This window comes from Melanotaenia boesemani, chromosome 5, assembly GCF_017639745.1.
Source record: "Melanotaenia boesemani isolate fMelBoe1 chromosome 5, fMelBoe1.pri, whole genome shotgun sequence".
NCBI lineage: Eukaryota > Metazoa > Chordata > Actinopteri > Atheriniformes > Melanotaeniidae > Melanotaenia > Melanotaenia boesemani.
In genome coordinates, this window is record NC_055686.1 from 25411984 (window position 1) to 25427425 (window position 15442).

At 39.2% G+C, this 15442-nt stretch overlaps 1 protein-coding gene across 1 annotated transcript in view; it reads right to left on the minus strand.

The window, feature by feature from the left end:
* Nucleotides 1-15442, minus strand: part of LOC121639980 (titin-like) — a 618411-nt gene that overhangs the window by 345983 nt on the left and 256986 nt on the right. The gene's annotated exons all lie outside the window — the stretch shown is intronic.

Genomic DNA, 15442 nt, shown 5'->3' on the forward strand with positions numbered 1-15442 from the left:
GTTTTTTTTTTACTTTTTACGTGTGTGCTGTTTTTCATATTTATAAAATATAATAATAAAAATCGAAAATGAATAATTTGTTCTTTTATTTAAAACATTAAGATACATGATGAGTTCAGATCACTGAGGATTTTAAAGTGTTGCAGCTTTAATAACTTTATTTTATTTCTAATATTGAATTATTTTACTGTATTTGTTCTGTGACAGTCACATGACACATATCACACTCCCACCTCTGACTTTAATCATTTGTTCTAATTAAGTTCAACATGTGAAGTTTCACGTGTTCAGAATGTTGCTTTGTTTTCTTTTTCCTGCAGTTTAACTCTTCTCACCAAGGATCAGACATTTTTAGTTTTGTTGTACTTCAGATGATCTCAGTGTAAATGGTTTAGATGCCATATGTTTATTTTAAAACTCAGACTGAAGCATCAACATTTAAAAAGGTTCAACTAGTCAAGTTTCATCAGGTTTTATTGTGTGTGAAGAACACCCTCGATGAGATTATATGATGAGTTAAAAACTTAAATGTGACATGTGGCTTTTGTTTTAGATGTCAGTATGCTGTATGCACAGGTGCACAGGAAAAACAAAAGCAAGTAAAGTCTCCGCCCACCTGCTGCTGCACCTGTTGTAACCTGTACCTGTTGTTCAGCCTTTGTCCAAGACAGAAATTCATATTACTGAACAATCACTGCAACATCCAACTCATTTTTATAATGAAGAACTTGTTTTCTCTTGTGTTTTCAACATACATTTAAGATTTTACCAGAGAAATCAGTTTAAAATTAAGATGTTATTGCAGACCTCTAAACTAATAATCTCATTATTTACAGGAAAACCAGCTCCTGCAGCTGATGAGACGATTTATTCAGAAGTTACATCCAGAAAAAACTTGGTGATGGAGCAGCAATGATGTAAAATTCATTAATATCACAGAAACAATCCACTCTGTTAGTGGTTAAAAGAAATTAGTTCTCATTACAAAAATCCTGCATCACTGTTGCTGATGGAGGCGTTCAGCTTTCTGTGTTTTTGGTTTGTTCCCCAATTTCTGAATTTTAGCCCTTTGTACGTGTACTCTTCTGACCATAGTTAAATTTCAGAGCTCATGCTTGTGTTTCTTGCATCAACACAGCATGTATTGAGGTAAAAATAAACTCATTTCTTCATGGTGTTTGCAGTGTACGAACTAAAACAGTGAGGCTAAAAGGCAACAGTATGTGATGGTTGGTGAACACAAATCAGATTGTTTGGACATTGTTTGTGGAGTATATGTGGAGTTGTATATTTAAGGGTTGCAGAGAACTCTTGTAATGAATGAACAGTCATTGATTGCTGTCAAAGCAAACAAGTATGCTCTTGATTAAAGAAAATACCCCCATATACATGTTTATATTCATTCTTTATCTATTTTTTCCAAAAAAAATTAAAGTAAAATTATGATTATAAAAGGGAGGCAGGAATAAATAAGTTTTTAAACTTCATCCTGCTCCTTTTCAGACTCTATAGCAACTGTTACTTTTTTATTTACTCTAATTCATTTGTGTTATTTTTTGTTCGAAATAAAAATCAATCAGTCAATCAAAAACATGGACAATATTTCAGTTTATCTCTCATATAGTGCAAAATAAATAAAAAAGAATCCATTCTATTCTTCAGCAGATTAAATATAAACCCATTCTTTAAATAAACTACTCTCTCTTCCATCACTACAAAGCAACATGGAATTCATGACTGTAGGTTTTACTTCATTCACTTCATCTCTTCACAAAACTATGGAACAATAAAAATGTCTTCTTCCTGACAAATATCTCAATATTTGTGTCATCAAACATGCTGTTCCTTACGATCGTCATATCGCTGCTGTCGGGGCGCAAACCTCCTGTGTCCAAAACTGTTATTTTTCAAGAAATAAATTAAAACTTTATGGTTTTTGTAATAATTGAACATAATGTCATTAAACTTGGTATTGTGTTTTTACATTATCGTCATATATTTGATTGTGTCATTAACTTTATTAATATTTTACACAAATCAAGCTTACATGGAGTTAGAAGGTTTCTTGCTGATGTAAAATGGATAAAGGAGGTTTTGTCACTGATTATGACGTCGCATCATCTGCAGAAGCTCATCATCATGTTATCATGATGCATGTTATCAGGTTGCAGTTTATTATTTACTATTTCTGTGCTGTTATCCTGTTGCTTAATACATTTGGCTTAAATCTATTATAAAAGATAACTGCTTTTATCAGGTAAATAACGGACTAAACTGCACTTCAACCTACCGTTTTACACCAGCAGTTCTCCAATTCTGCATCTCATGTCTCAAAAGAAATCTTTATCATTTACAGCATCTGTTTAAATAAAAATTTTATGCATTTATAACATTATTCTAGAATGCGCCGCTAGGTGGCAGCAGCAATTGTAGTAGCTCTGTTTTTAACTTGTGATTTTTTGCAATATAGCCGTCTTTTTTAAGACATCAGCTGTCAATCTGTGTCTGTTCGGGTAGATTTTTCGCGCTGGTCAGAGGCTGTGCTATACGGGAGATTTTTCTGAATATTTTTTCTTTTTTGCAAGACTTGTTGTGAGTCTCCATGGCAACGAGACTTGTTTACCATCGGGATCAACTGATAAAACTCTCCAAACTCAAGATTATCAGTGAAACAACACTTCAAATCCCAATGGAGTTGAAAAGAAAGAGAAGAGGATGCAGGGCAGGAGCGAGGCAGAGAGAAAAACGGTGGCGATTCAAACCGTTTCTTCCAACGGTTGTTGTGGGAAACGTGAGATCGCTAGTTAACAAAATTGATGAACTTCAGGTGCTAACCAGGTCTCTTAAAGAATACAGAGAGTGCAGTATTATGTGCTTCACCGAGACATGGCTGCATGAACACATCCCAGACTGTAATGCGTCTGTACACGGCTTCAGGGCGGTCCGTGCAGACCGCAATAAACAACTCAGCGGGAAGCTGAAGGGAGGTGGAATTGCCGGTGCTGGTAAAACCAGCGCTGGTGTCATCATGAACATGTCACTGTTAAAGAGGAAGATCTGCAAAAGAGACATTGAACTGCTAGCTGTGAGTCTCCGCCCGTATTATTTACCCAGGTGAGTTCACATGCGTTATTCTGGGTAGCGGTAATATATATTACCCTGGTACCGCTCCAGACGGCAGCCTGTGATGTCATTAACTCTGTAGTGGCCCAGGCTTCTCAACACAACATCCAAACGCATTTGTGGCGATCTCTGGAGATTTTTAACAACCTATCTCCCTCTCTGCAACTCTACCAACTTTCCAACAGTTTGTCAGCTGCTCCACCAGAGAAAACAAAACGTTGGACTTATTTTATGCAAATATTAAAAATGCATACAGCTCCTTTGCCCTGCCACCTTTAGGAAGATCAGACCATAACCTAGTTCTTCTCTCCTCCTCCTACAAGCCCATCGTTCAGCAACAACCAGTCAGTTAGAAAGGCTATTAGAACCTGGTCTAATGAAGCTGAAGATGCTCTGAGAGGATGCTTCGAGGCTACAGACTGGAACGTCCTATGTGAACCTCATGGAGATGACATCAATGCCTTGACTGGAGTGTGTGACAGATTTATATTAACTTCTGTGGTGGACAGCACCGTTCCAACAAGAACAGTGAGGTGCTTCCCCAATAACAAACCCTGGATCACCAGTGACCTGAAAAGCTGCTGAACATCAAAAAGAAAGCTTTTAGGGATGGAGACAGGGAGTTATTGAAGTCCACACAAAAACAACTTAAAACACAAATGAAGAAGTGCAAGGAGGACTACCGGAAGACGTTGGAAAGTAACGCTTCAGAAAACAATGTGAGGGATGTGTGGTCAGGAAATGAAGAAGATCACTGGCTTCGGGATAAAGGAGGATCAGACTGATGGAGGTCTGGACAGAGCGAATGAACTGAACATGTTCTTCAATAGGTTTAGCTCACCTCCTGCTTCAACCCCAACTAGCCCACATCCCTCCATGAGCCCACAGCTTTCCTGTCACACCTCCACTCTGTCACCCTGCAGCTCAGTCAAGGACCTGGACACAACCTCATCTCCCTCCACATCAGGGACTTCCTGAAACCTCCTCTGCCTCCACCTCCACTCTGTCTGTCTCCTGTAACCAAGTCATGCAACAACTGGTGAAACTGAACCAGAACACGGCTGCAGGTCCAGATGGGTCAGTCCCAGAGTTCTCAAGACCTGCTCAAAACAGCTATGTCCGATTCTCCAGCACCTGTTCAACACCAGCCTGAGCCAGAGAAGAATCCCGGTGCTGTGGAAAACATCCTGCCTTGTTCCAGTGCCTAAAAAACCACAACCAGCTGAACCAAAAGACTACAGACCAGTCACCCTGACATCTCACGTCATGAAAGTCCTGGAGAGACTCTTACTGGCTCACCTCAGCAAGCAGGTGAACACCTTTCAGGACCCATTACAGTTTGCATACCGTAATGGGCTTGGGGTTGAGATGCCATCATATACCTGCTTCAGAGAGCCCACTCTCATCTGGACCAGTCAGGCAGCACTTTGAGGGTCATGTTCTTTGATTTCTCAAGTGCTTTTTAATACGAGTCAGCCTGCTCTGCTGTGTGAGAGCTGCAGAAATTCCAGGTGGATCCCTCCACAACCACCTGGATTTACGAATACCTCACAAACAGACCACAGTTTGTGAGACTGAAAGGTTGTGTGTCTGAGATGGTGGTCAGCTGCACTGGAACACCACAAGGGACTGTACTTTCACCATTTCTATTCACGCTGTACACCTCAGACTTCCAGTACAACTCTGAGTTCTGTCATCTGCAGAAATACTCTGATGACTCAGCAGTTGTTGGGTGTATCAGTGATAGACAAGAAGCAGAGTACAGAGAACTGGTCGGTCAGTTTGTGAAATGGTGCGGTGACAATCATCTCATCTTGAATACCAAGAAAACAAAGGAGATGATTGTTGACTTCAGGAGGAACAAGAACACACATAGATGTGTTTCCATCATGGGAGAGGAGGTGGAGGTGGTGGAGGAATACAAGTACCTTGGAGTTCAGCTGGACAACAGACTTGAGTGGAAAAGCAACACTGAGTACATTTACAAGAAAGGTCAGAGCAGACTCTACTTCTTAAGGAAGCTGAGATCTTTTAACGCCTGCACCAAAATGTTGCAAATGTTCTACAGGTCTGTTGTTGAAAGTGCAATCAGCTTTGCAGCAATCTGCTGGGGCAGCGGCATCAGAACCAGAGACTTGAAAAAGAATTAACAAACTGATCAAGAAAGCTGGTTCTGTGCTTTGGAGTAACTCTGGAGCCGCTGGAGTTGATCATCAAAAAAAGAATTCTGTACAAGCTGACGAAGATAATGGAAGGATCCTTCACACCCTCTACACAAACGCCGTGACGAAACAACAGAGTGTGTTCAGTGGGAGGCTTGTTCAAGTCCGATGCAAGACAGAGAGATACAGAAGATCCTTCCTTCCAGCAGCTATCAGGCTGAAGAACAAAGCCCTTAATTAATTAATGTGATTGTTTTAAAAAAAAAAAAAAAATACTACTACTACAATATTGAATTTCCCTTTGGGATTAATAAAGGATTTTCATTCATTTATTCATTCATTCATTCATTTATTCATTCATTATTCATTTTGTCAAACATTGTAATGTTGCAGCTGGCAGTGTTTGCAAACAGCTTGAAACATCAGTTGATTCTCTTCTACAGTTGAGTGACGCAACTACCAACATTTGTCTCAATATTACCACCTACTGGTGAGTGAACAACACTGAATGGATATTTTAATATGTTTTTATTAAACATTTGAACATTTTAATGAATATTTATTGAACACATGTGAACAATGAATAACAATGACAAAACAACACAATTCAAAATGACACATTTTTATAAACACTAAACAGGTTCTCTACATAAAACACAATCTGACAAACTCGCCATTTCAAAACACTAGAATTCCAAATAAAACTGCACCAACAATATGAACACAGTGACTCTGAATGATTGTGAAAATAACATTGGTACAGTTTTATACAAAAGATGAAAACATTCTGAACAATAATTGAACAGATTCACATTCGAAATTGTGATGAAAAATTTAGTATTTTTTTCCCTGAAATAGTAAAATAACAAATCGACAATAAACTCAAGGTAAAAAAAAAAACATATATAATTCATGGGAAACATTATGTGTGTGTGTGTGTGTGTGTGTGTGTGTGTGTGTGTGTGTGTGTGTGTGTGGTGTTTGTGTGTGTGTGTGTGTGTGTGTGTGTTGTGGAAGAAATGTTAATTATTGTGCTGTATATATAATATTATAATCACAACTATAATTACTTCCTTTACTATATTCATTTATAAAATGTATTTACACTGGTTGTTACCTTTTACATTGTACATTTTTACTCATCATGCTTTTATTCACTTTTAAGGTTTATTCTCTTCATGTACATGCTCTGTTAAAAGTTCACTACGAGGGTAAGATGACCTTTATCTGCTCCTTCCTCAGACCCTTAGTCAGACTGGTTCTGGTGGAGAAACAACTATGTGAGGTTGTTTTGACGCCAGCTCTTGGAGTTGTGTGTCCACCCAAGGTCTTCAGGAAGGAGGATTCTTTCTACAGAAATGTAGAACTATTGTTTTTTCCTCTTGCCTCCCCAGAGTCTCTCCTGACTTCACGAGAGTCAGGACAACCACTCTCATTACTTGCAAGTAGTTCTGTATTCAATACTTCTCCTGTAAATAAACCTTATATACTTTTACTCGTTCCAGACTCTTGGTCATTTTTAAACAACACCAGACCATCATTCTGTTGCTACAATGTTGGATGGAACAAGTTAAAAACAAAAAAAAAGAAAATGTGAAATTATTAGATGACATTTTAAGATAAAAACCGTTCACAGAGAACTTGAAGCTTGCCAACTAAAACATAAATGGCTGGCATATCATTAACTTCCCTCTCTTATAGGAAATGTAATTTACGTAAGAAGACAAATATACAAGCTTCTCAGAATGCTGCTTTATGATTAGTAACAGGTTTTAATACAATGGTAATAATAAGATAACATTTGCTCATCAACTTGATGGTGCATTAATATTTATCTATTCACTTAGAAAAAGCTGCAGTTACACATTTTGTGGTTCCAGTTTTCTTATTCTGGTGCTTGTATTAAGTAACCGTCTGGGTGTTATTGACACACAGGGAGAAACTGCAGTTATTAGTTTACATTATTTGTTAGTAATGGTTGAAGGCAACACCAAATAAAATAAGTAAAATCAAACAGAATTTTAGCCAGTTACTTTATTACTTCATAATTGCAGCGTGAGATCTCAAAGATACACAAACCAGCCCTACTTCCCTATGGCATGCATTAACACAAAATAACTTACTGCTATCTCACATTTTGTGGGACGTTGGGCATCATGGTTGAAAGAAGCAACACTAGATTGTCGACTGCATTCAGATAAATTATTTATTGGTTCTCTAATGCTGGAACTCTTTTCTATTTTTTTCTTTTCTCTTTCGTTTCCTGAGTTTGGCACCTGGTGGTGTTGTTCTGGGTAGATTCATGGTTTGCTGCACTATTTAACACGCCATGCGTTCCTATTCCACACTTGTTAAGATTATAACGATGAGCGTCCAAAAAATGTTTCTTTTCTGAGCTGCTGGACTTTTACAGATAACATCAATTATGACATTCTTTCATTTTTGCATATAGGATGTCTGAACTAGTTAATGTGCTTTAATTTAAGTTCCATTACAAAAAATACAAAAATTACTGTAACACCATTGTAGTGATGAATATTTTTCACAAGTTATTTTATGATAAATGAAATCTGTACATTTATTCATTTTTGACCATTAACTAAATTTAAAATAATTAAGTAAAATCTTAGAGAATATGTTTTCCATCCTGCTCAACTCTCTCAATAACGAGAAAATAAACAGACAAAAAGTGATTATTTTAATGTTTTTTTTTAACCAGCATTCACTTTAGTTTTTCAGATATTTGCTTACAACAATGCGACTAAATGAATGTAAAATAAATTTAAAAATTAGCTCTTTCTTCACTTTCCTTCTATCACCTATTTCCGTATGTTTGCTCTGTGTTCTTTGTTTTGAAAGGCTGTGACTGTGTATTTAAAAATGATCTTGAATGTTTTCGTTTTCCTTTCTTTAGAAACTATGTCAGAACATCCAAAAGCAACATATTATGTTCTCAGAAACAACTTTGTGTCTGAATGTCAGTAAAAATCCTCCATATTTTGGTGGTAAATGGGAATTCTCTGGTAAAGTTATTTATACTGAGAGAGGCATCAATTCCAGCTATAAAGAGAAAACACGGCCTGGTCGCAGAAACTTTTCCCTTTGTATAAAAATGTTGACTGACAACGACACCAGTATCTATAAAGTGATTATAATTCAGTATCTGAGACATATCAAGTCTTCATCCAAGGTGGGTCCTTTTGCAGTACTTTGTATTTAGCCTGTACTATACATTGATCTTCTCTATTTATATGTCTGTACTGAGTATTGACCTGGTAGAAAATGCAAATAAATCTTTGCTGTCTTTACAAGACATTACAAAAGGATGGTTTTATACACTGCAACTTTAAAAGTAGTCAATCCTCATTTCCTCACATATCTTAAATGAAACATAAAACACACATCTGAACGTTTGATGACTGTCTTGTGTTTACAGCTGGCAGCCAGAGGAGGGCGCCATTATATCATGATTGTACCTGATTGTTTGGCTGTTGCAGACATGGTTCCCAGACCAGTGATGATGATGACGTCAGAGCACCACTCCAACCTGACTGAGGGATCCTGCAGCGTCACAGTAAACTGCTCCATCCAGGACAACTTGCTGTGGTCCGTCTGTGATGAAGACGGCTGCAGACCACCTCAGAAGTCATTCCACAATTTCAACATCACCGTTTTCACTGAGAACAGAACTGTTGTCTGCAGTGGCAACAACCATGTTAGTACAAATAACATCACAGAGAGGATGGAGACAGCTTGTAAGTTTCATCAGTTACTTGGAAATTTAAATAAACTGTTGGTTTATCATTCATGCATTTGTGTGCTGAAGTTCAACTTCACATTAATTTTTATTTTTTCATGATTATTTTCTTGATTTCCTTATTATTTAATTTATTTTGCCTAATCCTCTTTCTTGGGGACCCCTGCCCTTCATGTTTTGGAGGTTTCCAACTCCAGCACACCTGATTCTGATTATTTAATTAAATCCAACCCTGAAGCCAAAGATGAACCACAACAACACCATGGAACAGTGATCTATATTCTTTCAGGATTGGATTTCATGTTGGTCTGTTCTTGCTTTACCACAAAACTCTTTTCTGCTCTTTGCAAACATCAGGTATAGTAAGCTATACAGCAAAATTTAATCATTTCTCTTCATTTCATGAATGTAATGCTTTGTTTTGATGTCAGCATGGCTGATCTTGTTTGAAATGTTGTTTGTTCTGAAGATGAGAATAAAACGTATTTTCCTGTATAAATTCCAGCAACAACAACAGCTGCTCTGTTAATACCCAGCCGGCCGTTAGAGATATGAACACAATCCGATCCCAGAGTCTCAACATCTTCTTCCAGTGAAGCTGAGCCTTCCTATGAGAATGTGGATATGCCTCAACCCAGAGAGATCAGCATCCCAATAGAGCAACAGTTCTCCTGGGAAAGTAAGGGAGCAAATACTGTCTATAGTGTACCAAGACGAAAAGACTCTCAATTTAAGACTGACAGTGAGGAAGAATCAGCGAGACATAGGAACACACAAGAGTCTGTCACCCTGGATGAGACACGACACCCAACACAAACTGAAACGGTGTACTGTTTGTTGGAGAAGCCAAAAGATGTAAGGTCACAGCACCTCCAAGAGTCCTGAAAGTCAAAAGTCATGAACACGAAAGGGGTGACAGTAAGCCGGTACAGTCCGGTACTGTGTACCGCTAAAAGATTCACTTGCGGTAGGCAGTAGTAGGCATTCTTAAATATTGTGACATTTTGTAAGATATTGTAAGAACTAGCCAGTCTTTTAAATAGCTCTTTGAAAGGAACGGCTCCTTAAGATCCGGCTCCCTTCAAAGAGCCATAAATCCCATCTCTAGAGCAGACTCCCAGTTTTGGCCCTACAATTTGAGTGAGACAGCAGACAGCAATGAGGAGAGTAATGAGTGAGTGCTGAGCACAAAAGGGCTTTCAAAAGACAATTCATCAATTTTTGAGAAATTAAAGTAAATTATGGGGCTACAAAAGATGCAAAATTAAGAGCCGTTCGAGAGCCGAAAGAACCAGCTCTTCTTTGGGAGCCGAGCCAAAAGAGCAAACTCTCTGAAAAGAGCCGAACATCCCATCACTCATCCATCCATCCATCCATCCATCCATCCATTGTCTGCCGCTTATCCGGAGTCGGGTTGCGGGGGCAGCTGCCTAAGCAAGGAAACCCAGACTTCCCTCTCCCCGTCCACATTCACCAACTCATCCGGGGTGATCCTGAGGCATTCCTAGGCCAGCCGAGACAAGTAGTCTGTCCAGTGAGTCCTGGGTCTTCCCCAGGGCCTCTTTTCTGTAGGACGTGCCCAGAACACCTTACCAGGGAGGCGTCCAGGAGGCATCCTGACCAGATGGCCGAGCCACCTCATCTGCATCCTCTCAATGCAGAGGAGCAGCGACTCTACTCAGAGCCCCTACTGGGGCAAACCCTCAACATGCAAGTGCCAAGTTGGGGGGCAATGAGCATACCCACACCTGCTCAGCGCCTCTCACCGGGAGCAACTCCAGAATGGAAGAGGGTCCAGCCCCTCTTAAGGACAGTGATTCCAGAGCCCAAGTCATGCTTTGAGGTGAATCCAACTATATCTAGTTTGAACCGCTCAACCTCGCGCACTAGTTAACATCAGCCCATTGCTGCTATTGTTGCACCCCTGAACGTGGGGATGGCTGGTAAAAAGATATAAAAGATCACAAGGGGCACTCAGTGATGTTTCCTCATGAACAGGTTCACTCAAATTGACAATGAACAACCTAATAAAATGCCAGGCTCGCAGTAATAGAATACATACCCTCGTAGCATACATACGGCTTCTGAAATCATTTAAATAAGTACCAACTATTACAACACACTAAATTATAATGGACATTGTAAAACACTAAATAAGTTGCTTGACAATGTGTAAACAAATGTCAGAAATATTATATTAACACAAATGCTTGCTAATAATATAACTATGGTGTACTTGCACTAGCTAGCGTGGCTAACTTGTGAGGCTAATCCACGAGGCCTATGCTAACACAATCGTTTAACCAAGCTAACATCTTCATTTTCCCTTGACACACATTGCCATAACAGTACCCAAACTTAGAGCATATGGAAAACAAACTAACAGTTATTACAGTTATGTTTAGTGTTATTTACTCATTACATACCTGGTAAAAAAATATAAATGATCACAAGGGAGACTCAGTGATGTTTGCTCATGAACAGGTTTACTTGAATGAGAAAACCCTGTGAAATCCCCTTGTTAGCATGAGCAGCGAGACAGCCAATCCCAGAGTAACGGATCGTTGTGAAAACACGGCTTAAACAATCTCTTAGATTATATGGAATTGTATAAACAAATTATTTCAACCCTTTTAATTCAGTTATCACCATAAGTAATGAATTAATCATTTTTACATCTTTCCCAACATAAATAAACAATATCTCACCTCCTCAGTAAGAGGGCATAACACAACTTATCACACTATCACCCGAAAAATTTAAGAAAAAAGACTAGATTAACGTTTTATCAGACACACAAAAAAGCAAGTAGAGATTATGTTGTTTCAGTTTTGTAAATAATATTGTTATTATACATCATCCATCAGCCACCCTAGTCCTCATATAATCAGTATCAGTAAAGTCTCATCCGTGATCAGATTCTTTACTTACGTTGGAGCAAATAACTGTTGTTTCTTCTTTCTGTGTATGTTTGTTGTAGCTGTGCTATCCATCCATCCGTCCGTCCGTCCGTCCATCCGTCCATCCGCTGGTCCGGTTGTCCATCCATCCATCCATCCATCCATCCATCCATCTGTCCATCCATCCATCCGTCCATCCGTCCGTCCATCCGTCCATCCATCCATCCATCCATCCATCCATCCATCCATCCATCCGTCCATCCATCCATCCATCTGTGTTTATCAGCTGCCACTGGGTGAGAAGTGGGGTACACCCTAGACACATCAACACTAATCTTGACGATTAAATCAGTGCTTGGTACTTTTGTTACATTGTAGATTACCTCATGAAGCCTTATTTGAAAGGCAAGTTTATTTTTATAGCACATTTCACATAAAAGATTATTCAATGTGCTTTACATAAAACATTAAAAACATTAAAGCGGGGTGCAGGAAACAATAACAAGTGCATTAAAAACACACTTTAAAAGAAATCAAATAAAAAGAAAAAAAGCTACAATAAAAGATATGCAAGATATAAAGTCCCCGCGTGAGGAATTTCCAATAGTTTTTTTTAATAGGCAGCAAATAGAAAAGTTTTTAACCCCCCTGATTTAAAATTGATGAGAATTTCAGCAAACCTGCAGATTTTTGGAAGTTTGTTCCACATGTGAGGAGAATAAAAGCTAAACGATGCCTCAGGTTCATTTTATGCCTCAATGAACCTGTTTGAAATAAATGACCTCCTTCTGCAACTGGCTGCTGGACTTCCTCAATCAGAGATCGCATTCAGTACATGTTGGCAACAACACCTCAAGATGCATCACACTGAGCACAGGGGCTCCCCAAGGCTGTGTGCTCAGTCCCCTGCTCTTTACCTGCTGACACACAACTACAACACAACCTACAGCACAAATCACCAGGTGAAGTTTGTGGACGACACAGTTCTGGTGGGTCTGATCATCAAGGGCGACGAGACTCACTACAGCAAAGAGCTCGATCTTCTGACCACATGGTGCAGAGACAAAAACCTCCTGTTCAATGTCAGCAAGACCAAGGAGATTCCAGAAAGACAACACCCTACACCCGTCACTGACCATCGATGGTGCTGCTGTGGAGAGAGTGAGCAGCTCCAAATTCCTGGGAGTGCACATCAGTGAAGGCCTCTCCTTGACTACCAACATTACATCACTGGTGAGGAAAGCCCAGCGGCACCTCTACTTCTTGCACAAACTCGAGCGGGCAAGAGCTCCACCACCCATCATGACCACATTCTACAGAGGAACCACTGAGATCATCTTTTCCAGCTGCACCATTGTGTGGGGCGGGAGCTGCACTGACTACAACAGTGCATAGTGAACCCAGCTGGAAGGATCATTGGTGCACCACTTCCCTCCCTGAAAGACATATACACCACCCGCCTCACAACTTATACATACAACTTTGCTGCTACTTTCAAATCACAGTGAAGCCCGTATTGTCATTGTTACAGACAGCCTTAGGATCATTTCATGCCTTAAACCTTTACATTTTATTTATTATCACTGTGTAATGTCAGATACTTGTTGTGCCTGTGCACTTTTTATTTTTTAATGATTAATTCAGTGTTGAAATGTCCTGTCTTCACTGCAGGACCGTGGGAAATATAGTCTCGATTCCTTTGTATGTCTTGCACATGTGAAGAAACTGACAATAAAGCTGACTTTGAATTTGATTATAGTACATGCCTCTACTGGATTATCTGCAGCATGTTTTCACACTGAGCTCATGTTTCTTTCTGTGCTGCAGGATTAAAATGGGGAAGTGGAAGTTTTAAACCAAACATGCTGCTTTCTGCACATCATACTGTATTTACTCCTGACTGACAAGAAAACAAGAAGGAAGTTATAAACAGTTATAAACTGAGTTCAAGGCTTAAAGCAAAGTAGAAAATATCTTCATATTTGCTCAACTCATCTCTTTGATGACTTGTCCTCACATAATGTTTCAGAAAAAACTAAATATTGGCCATCCTGTTGTACATTCACTAACTGTGAAAACACACAATACACATTGTATTATACTTCAGTCATTTTATGAGCTCTTCAGAATCATTGCACTAAAACAAAGAAAAAATTGAAGCACATCTTTCACAGTCTGACACATTTTATCTGCTATAAACACACTAGCTCTGAGCTGAATGTGATGCATGAAGTCATTCTTGTACTCACACCTCCTTGTATGTGGTGAAGAACTGGAAAGTTGGCCTGTCAGTTTGTTCTCAGGCCCTAGAAGCCTAATAATGTTTGACACAACAAAGCAAATTATTCTTTAATTTAGTGATGTATGTAGTTTCCACTTTGAAGATAACATTTTTAAGGTTGGCTGAAAAACAAAGGCATTTCAAAAAAGCTGTTCATCTTTACAATTTCACAAAACATTTTCTGCTTTAATCTGCAGCAATCTGATGTTTCCCAGCAGGAGTTTGTATCATGAAGAGACGATCAATGTTCTTCACTTCACCTGTCAGAGTTTTTAACATTGTGGCTGTAAATGCTGTCTTTTCACTTGGTTCTGTTTGTGAAATAAAATGTTTAGCTTCAGCTCAGTGACACGTTCAGTCAACGGTTTGGGGTCTAAACCACAATCCCACCACAATGTGAGAACATCTGCAGACTGTAGCATCAATACAATGAAACACTGAATTAAACTAAACATGACAAATATAGAGATAAAGAGATTTTAAGTCTCTTCCAGGCAAGCTGGACACTATATACATCCATACAAGAGTTTTTATTTACATACAGATTTGATCTATAGATGCACCAGAGGAATGATGTGTGGGTGTTGCAGAGGGAAATAACAAATAGAGCTCTGAGATGGAGAAAACCACAGTGGGTAGCAGACAAAGGCACAAGGTATTTATAACAACTGTGGTTAGACTGAACTACTTTAACTGTTTTCTGTGGGGATGAATGAGCTGCTGTGGTGCTACTTCCTACTCTGTGGGGCTCAGAGTAAAGTCCAGGACTGACCTGGATCCTCTGATCAGCTTCTGTTCAGTTCTTTCCTGCCCTGTTCTGTACATTCACCACCCCAGCAGACCACACAGTAATACATGCTGATGCTAGCACAGTGTTGTATGTTTTCAGCAGTGACTTCCTAACTCCAAAAGACCTCGGCCTTCTCAGCTAGTGGAGATGAGTTTGGCCTTTCTTGTATAGAGCATCTGTGGTGGGTCAGTCCAGTTTATTGTTGAGGTGAACACCCAGTCACTGGTACTCCTTTACCACATCAGTGTCCAGTCCCTGAACCCAAACAGCACAACTGCATAAATAACTACACATCCACACAACACGTCCCTTATCAATAGGCATTGCAATATTTCTTTAGAGATTATATTAATTAAGGCCTTGCACAGATCTCTGTACATGAAAACAGTTAAAATGTTTCTGCAGTGGACAGGAAATGTAACCATGACA